Genomic DNA, 8275 nt, shown 5'->3' with positions numbered 1-8275 from the left:
TTAACAAGGTAAAACTTGGTTTTTCAAAGTATAAGTATTTTTGGAAAAATGGTCATTAAATGATTTTGTTGTAACAAAAATGTTTAACTTCATATGTTTCACTAAACTTTCATCTATGCCGTATGATTTTGAATACAAACCAAGGTATTTACAGTTCATAGTCTTATAGAAGAACTCGATCCAAGAAGATGGCAATTTGAATCAACGAAAACGGACTTGTAACGAAGAAACTATGACCGAAACAAAATTGGCTATCCTAGACATTTTCAACTTCGGGATTCATTGGAAAAATTTACATAAAATCACATACTTCTAAGATAACATGATATTTTATATATATGTACTCATAATTCAATTTCATATGGTTCAGGATCACCCGTAAGCAACACGAGAAGATTAATCATAAGATCCCATGTTTGTACGCAATACGTCATTTGACAACACCGGTACTTTATGTACGCAATACGTCATTTGACAACACCGGTACCGTGGGTCAAGATTAATCTCGACCAATACATATACGATGGGGTTTTATTTATTTCGTTGGGGGTTTTGTTTATTGCGGGTATATTAAACATCTAAAAATGAACCATTAAAATTGAATTACTAACATCGAAATGCTAACTACGGACTAAGGAAATATTCAAAATATTAAAAGTATAACAAGTATATATATATATAACGTTTATTTTAAAATGAAAACATATTGATATATTATATATGGATAGGTTCGTGATATCAACCGGAAGACCGAGTCAAAATATATATATCATCAAGACAAGAGTGAGTATATAGTCCCACTTTTAAACTCTAAATATTTCGGGATGAGAATACATGTATTTTATGTTTTACATTATGGACACAAGTAACTGAAAAATATATTCTACGTTGAGTTGTACCACTGGCATACTTCCCTGTAGCTTGGTAACTAATATTTACAGCGGTATTGTAAACGCGAATCCTGTTGATAGATCTATCGGGCCTGACAACCCCAACCGGACTGGACGACCAGTATTCAACGGTTGCACAGTACTTCGTTTTGTGACTACACTTGGTACGGTGTAGTAAGATTTCATATTAAAGGGAATATGCGACGTGAAAATGTTAAGTATGGTTACCAAGTGCTCAACCACTTAGAATACTTTTATTAAACTGTTTATATACGAAATCTTGTGGTCTATATATATATTGCTGCCGGCATTAAACCTATATCTCACCAACTTTATGTTGACCTTTTAAAACATGTCTATTCTCAGGTGATTTCTAAAGCTTCCGCTGCATCATGTTGGATCTAACCAGGATCTTGCGTACGCATGTTTGTGTCAAAAATAAAACTGCATATCCGAGATGTTGTACTGTAAAATATGCTAGAAACCGTGTTGTTGTCGTCATTTGTAAAGTTTGTAAGTCGAAGATTATCGCTAAACGTTAATCTTCTTTTTATTGTCTTAAGCTTGTAACAAAAATAATGGTTATGGTTTGCAATGTATAATATATGCAGTTTTCTTTCAAAAATGTCTCATATAGAGGTCAATACCTCGCAATGAAATCATACGTTATCTAACGCGTTCTTATGGTTAAGGACGGGTTATGACATGTGGTATCAGAGCGTTGGTCTTAGTGAACCAGGTTTGCATTAGTGTGTCTAACCGAGAAGTCGTTAGGATACATTAGTAAAGTCTGGACTTTGACCGGGTCTGATTTTAAAAACCATTGCTTATCACTGTTGGTTAAAAATTTATATGTAAATATTATGTAAGTACTAATGGGTTAGTTGTTATGTGTTAGATGTCGGGCTCGAAACTTATTATCACATTCAGCGACTCCGAATCAGAACCTTCAGATTGTGTTTCAATCATTAACATATCCGATGATGAAAGTGGTATTTTTGGGGAAGACTCACAAATTCCGGATGAACCGACTATAGAGAACCCGGAAAGTGAACCCGAGGAGGAAAGTGAACCCGAGGAGGAAAGTGAACCCGAGGAGGAAAGTGAACCCGAGGAGGAAAGTGAACCTGAGGAAGAAATACAGGAAATTACAAAAGACGAGTTCGAACTAGGAAAGAAACGAAAGGCTAATGAATTAGAAAATTCAAATCCCGAGTTTAGTAAGGATGATGTGGCACCAAATCCACTAGACACTACCACCCCTATTCCCGCTATTCCTATTCGTTCTATCCCGGCATCCAGTTCTTCAGTCCCACAGCCAAAACGTAGGGAGACAGCTAGGATTCGCGTTGGGGGATTCCCTGGACATAAATGTTTTGGGAAATAGACCAAATGATGCGCTGCCGTATTAAACCATGGAATCACATAATGTTTTGTATAATATTATTAGTGTGGTTTGTTTAAAGTTTGATGTAAGCATATGTAAAATAGCGAAGTATGAAATGCAATAATTTTCCATGGTTAAGTATTATTTAGATGGTAGTAATTGATTCTGTACTAAGCTATTAAGTATGGACATTAACGGGTAGGTACTACCCTAGATATAATTATAAAACGCTAATAAGAAGAAAAGGCTTTTATAATAATACCTGGTTCATAATATTAACAAGCTATAATGTACTATAAATACACACTACATCTATAATAATCCATGTGAATAATTATTTTCTTTCATTAGGAAATGGCGCGATTGAATCGAATGACGGAACAAGAAATCCAGGAACTCATCAATCAGCGAGTGAACGACAGAATGTTATGGGTCGAGGCTGCAAGAGGTGCTGCAGTTAACCCAAATCCTCGTGTGGGGTGCACTTACAAAACTTTTCAAGCTTGCAAGCCCTCATCATTCAGTGGAACAGAAGGACCAATCGGTTTAACTCGATGGATAGAAAAGATGGAGACTGTGTTTAAAATCAGTGGTTGTGTTGAAAAGGACATGACCAAGTATGCATCGTGCACTTTACAAGATAGTGCACTCACGTGGTGGAAAAATTATGTGAAGGCTGTAGGAGGAGATGTAGCTTATGATACTCCGTGGGAAGAATTCAAAACAATGTTAATCAACGAATATTGTCCAAGGAACGAGGTTAGGAAGTTGGAAGATGAGTTACGAAGTCTGAAGGTTATTGGTACTGAAATCACCAACTACAATCAGCGATTCATGGAATTAGTTTTGCTATGTCCTGAATTGGTTCCAACCGAAGAACGGAAGATTGAAATGTACAAAGATGGGTTGCCCAAAAAGGTCAAGGCAAATGTTACAGCATCGAAACCTAAGACAATTCATGAAGCTATAACCATGGCAAACGAGTTAATGGATCAGGTCATTCTGGATAAGAAAACATTCACTACTGAGGTGAAGGTATCGAGTAACAAAAGGAAGTGGAACGGAAATTATGATCGAGGTTACCAACAGCAATCTTTTAAGAAACCAGAAACCCCGAAAGGTGCGGGTAGCGGTTCAGGCTTTGGTTACAAAGGACAAAGTCCTTTATGCAACCGTTGTCACAAACATCATTTTGGTTACTGTAGTGTGTTGTGCACTAAATGCAATAGACAGGGACATCTTGCTGAAGATTGTAAGGCTCTCGTTACAAATGCAAATGGTAACAAGACTCCTGCCACCAACGCAAATAGAACTGCTTTGGCTAACATTACTTGTTTTGGGTGTGGAAAACAAGGTCACTATAAGAGCCAGTGCCCGAATCAGAATGGCGGACCTGCACGTGGAAGAGCGTTTGTTATTAATGCTAGAGAGGCACGAGAAGACCCGGAGCTTGTTACGGGTACGTTTACCATTAATAACTTATCAGCATCTATTTTATTTGATACTGGCGCCGATAGAAGTTACGTGTGTATAAATTTTTACACTAAATTGAATTGTTCATCATTACCTCTAGATGCTAAGTACTTGATTGAGTTAGCTAATGGTAAACTAATTAAAGCCGATAAAATTTGTCGTGATTGTGAAATAAATCTAGCCGGAGAAACGTTTAAAATCGACTTAATACCCGTAGAATTAGGAGGTTTTGATGTAATAGTCGGCATGGACTGGATGTCCAAAATAGGAGCGGAAGTTGTTTGTGCCAAGAAGGCAATTCGTATTCCTGGTAAGGATAAAATACCGGTGATGATTTATGGAGAGAAGGGTAATTCAAAGCTAAAACTCATTAGCTGTTTGAAAGCCAAGAAGTGTTTAAAAAAGGGATGTTACGCTATTTTAGCACATGTTAATAAAGTCGAAAAGAAAGAAAAGTGCATCAACGACGTGCCTGTGGCAAGAGATTTTCCTGAAGTTTTTCCGGAAGAATTGCCGGGATTACCTCCATTTAGATCGGTAGAATTTCAAATAGATTTAGTACCAGGAGCTGCACCAGTGGCTCGTGCTCCATATAGACTTGCACCGTCCGAGTTAAAAGAACTTCAAAGTCAGTTAAAAGAATTACTGGACCGTGGATTCATACGACCGAGTACTTCACCGTGGGGAGCTCCAATTTTGTTTGTTAAGAAGAAAGATGGATCTTTTAGGATGTGTATAGACTATCGTGAATTAAATAAGTTAACTATCAAGAATCGGTATCCACTACCGAGAATTGATGACTTATTTGATCAATTGCAAGGATCATGTGTTTATTCAAAAATCGACTTAAGATCGGGCTATCATCAACTACGCGTCAAAGAAGAGGACATTCCGAAAACTGCTTTTCGGACACGTTATGGTCATTACGAATTTTTGGTTATGCCGTTTGGATTGACGAATGCGCCAGCTGTATTCATGGACCTCATGAATCGAGTTTGTAGTCCGTATTTAGATAAGTTTGTTATCGTTTTCATTGATGATATTCTTATCTATTCCAAGAGTGAGCAAGAGCATGAAGAGCATTTAAGGTTGATACTGGAGTTGTTGAGAAAAGAACAACTTTATGCTAAATTTTCTAAGTGTGCTTTCTGGTTGAAAGAAGTGCAATTTCTTGGTCACGTTGTTAATAGCGAAGGAATTCAGGTTGATCCAGCAAAAATTGAAGCCATTGAAAAATGGGAGACTCCTAAAACACCAATGCAGATACGCCAATTTTTGGGTTTAGCCGGTAATTATAGAAGGTTTATTCAAGATTTTTCCCGAATAGCTAAGCCGTTGACAGCGTTAACGCAAAAAGGGAAGAAATATGAATGGACCTCGGAGCAGGAGAACGCATTTCAATTACTGAAGAAGAAGTTAACTACGGCGCCTATTTTATCGTTACCTGAAGGGAACGATGATTTTGAAATATATTGTGACGCTTCGCGACAAGGTTTTGGTTGTGTTCTTATGCAACGAAAGAAAGTTATTGCATACGCATCCCGACAATTAAAGATTCACGAGCGGAATTATACGACGCATGATCTAGAACTGGGAGCAGTCGTGTTTGCATTGAAGATATGGAGACACTACTTGTATGGGGTTAAATGCACTGTGTTTACTGATCATAAAAGCCTTCAACATATTTTCGATCAAAAACAGCTGAACATGAGGCAACGTAGGTGGGTTGAGTTAATAAATGACTATGATTGTGAAATTCGTTATCATCCCGGGAAAGCGAACGTGGTGGCCGACGCTCTAAGCAGAAAGGAACGAGAACCAATTCGAGTACGAGCGATGAACATAAAAATTCGCATGAATCTCAACTCACAAATCAAAGAAGTTCAACGAGAAGCACTTACTAAAGAAAATATAGGAAATGAAATAATGAAGAAGTATGAGAAGCAACTCGTTATGCGGGAAGATGGAATTCGATATTTTGCAAATCGTATTTGGGTACCGAAGTTGGGTGGATTAAGGAAGTTGATATTGAACGAGGCACATAAGACAAGATATTCGATACATCCTGGAGTTGGAAAGATGTACCAAGATCTTAAGACGCATTATTGGTGGCCTAATTTGAAGACAGACGTTGCAACATATGTTGGGGAATGTTTAACTTGTTCCAAAGTCAAAGCAGAACACCAGAAGCCGTCAGGGTTACTTCAACAACCAGAAATTCCAGAATGGAAATGGGACGGTATTACCATGGATTTCATCACGAAGTTACCAAAGACTGCCTGGGGATACGACACCATTTGGGTGATTGTTGATCGTCTCACCAAGTCTGCACATTTCTTGCCTATAAAGGAAACGGATAGAATGGAGAAACTATTACGATTGTATATAAAGGAAATTGTTTCAAGGCATGGAATACCTATTTCCATTATATCCGATCGTGATAGTAGATTTACCTCAAAGTTTTGGCAATCACTACAGGAGGCACTAGGAACTCGTTTGGATATGAGTACCGCATATCATCCACAAACCGATGGACAGAGTGAGAGAACGATTCAGACTCTCGAAGACATGCTCAGGGCATGTGTGATCGATTTTGGAAACGGATGGGATAAATATCTACCGTTAGCAGAATTCTCGTATAATAATAGTTATCATGCGAGCATTGGAGCTGCGCCATTCGAAGCATTGTACGGAAGGAAGTGTAGATCTCCTATCTGTTGGAATGAAGTAGGAGATCGACATTTAACTGGTCCCGAAATCATACACGAAACGACCGAGAAGATAGTACAAATCAAGGAGAGATTGAAAACAGCCCGTAGTCGCCAAAAGAGCTACGCCGATGTTCGAAGGAAACCATTAGAGTTTCAGGTCGGGGACATGGTTATGCTAAAGGTGTCACCTTGGAAAGGTGTAATACGTTTCGGCAAAAGGGGTAAACTGAACCCAAGGTACGTAGGCCCGTTCAAGATCATCGAACGCATTGGACCGGTAGCTTATCGACTCGAGTTACCGCAACAACTCGCCGGAGTACATAATACCTTTCACATCTCGAACCTTAAGAAGTGTCTTGCAAAGGAAGACCTTACCATTCCTCTTGAAGAAATCCATGTCGACGAGAAACTACAATTCGTCGAAGAACCAATCGAAATCATGGACCGTGAAGTTAAAAAGCTCAAACAGAGCAATATACCGATTGTTAAGGTTCGTTGGAATGCTAGAAGAGGTCCCGAGTTTACTTGGGAACGAGAGGATCAGATGAAGCAAAAGTATCCACACTTGTTTCTCGATGACGCAAAATAGGTACAATTTTAAAATTTCGGGACGAAATTTATTTAACGGGGAGGTAATGTAACGACCCGCACTTTTTCGATCATACTATACTTATAAGATTAATATTTACATAAATTAAACCTTGCCAACATGATAAGCAATCCAAATTGTCGAGACTTATATTTCCGAAAAGAGTTTTACACAACGTTTGACCGTCTAGTTTGACCGATGATATCACGAACTATACAATATATGATAATTATACGTTTGTGTATATAAATGTATATATACATATTTAACATGATTAATAAATGTTTTAATATCTCATTTTGTATTAATAACAACAAGTTATATGTGTATTTTGAAACTACTAACTTAAGTTTTCAAAACGATAACTATACGTAACGTTATTTGACATAAATACTTAAGACATATAATGTTTATACATATATTGTATAAGTAATGTATTTAATCACTTTTAAAGACTTAAATACATAAAACCATATAAGTGTATTCACAAAAGATAGCTATATTTGAATCCTCATTCCATTTTTCACAAAATTTCTATACGTATACCTAGAGTATTTGTACTCGTATCATACCAAGCTCCTATACGTATTTACTAATAGTAAATACACATCAAAATCACCACCTAACCAGCCATTATTCATGCCATGAGGGCTAGGTAATTGAACTTGGAAGCAATTAGGACTAGATACATAAAATTATCACTTGAAATTTTGTCCATATACACCATGTTACACGTTTTTTTGGGTGTATATATACATGCTCATTTTGATCCATTTTTACTACCATTTTCTTATCAAAAACACACACTCTTTCTTACTCTCTAAACTCCATAAACATCCAGCAAGAAACCTTGAAGATCTAGCTTCAAAAACCATACTAAAACACCATAAGAAAACCATACAAAAACACTTCAAGAAAACCCTCCAAGAACACCAACTTACTTCCAATCTTTCATCCACTTCTATCACCCTTTTGATTCTAGCTTCTTACTCCTCTTTTACAGCAAACTTATCCAAGGAACTTGAGGTAGAATCTATGTTCATAACCTTATTCGATTCATATATATATAGCTATCTTATTTTGTGGTACAAAAGTTTAACAACAAGAACATAGTTTGAATGTTTTCAAACTTGTTTGCAAACTAAATAGATCCTTCTAACTTAACTTTTAAAATACTTCAAGACATGTAACATAACTTATTTATATGTTAATTTAACAAGGTAAA

This window comes from Rutidosis leptorrhynchoides, chromosome 1, assembly GCF_046630445.1.
Source record: "Rutidosis leptorrhynchoides isolate AG116_Rl617_1_P2 chromosome 1, CSIRO_AGI_Rlap_v1, whole genome shotgun sequence".
NCBI classification, from domain to species: Eukaryota; Viridiplantae; Streptophyta; class Magnoliopsida; order Asterales; family Asteraceae; genus Rutidosis; species Rutidosis leptorrhynchoides.
This window is presented reverse-complemented; position numbering follows the sequence as displayed.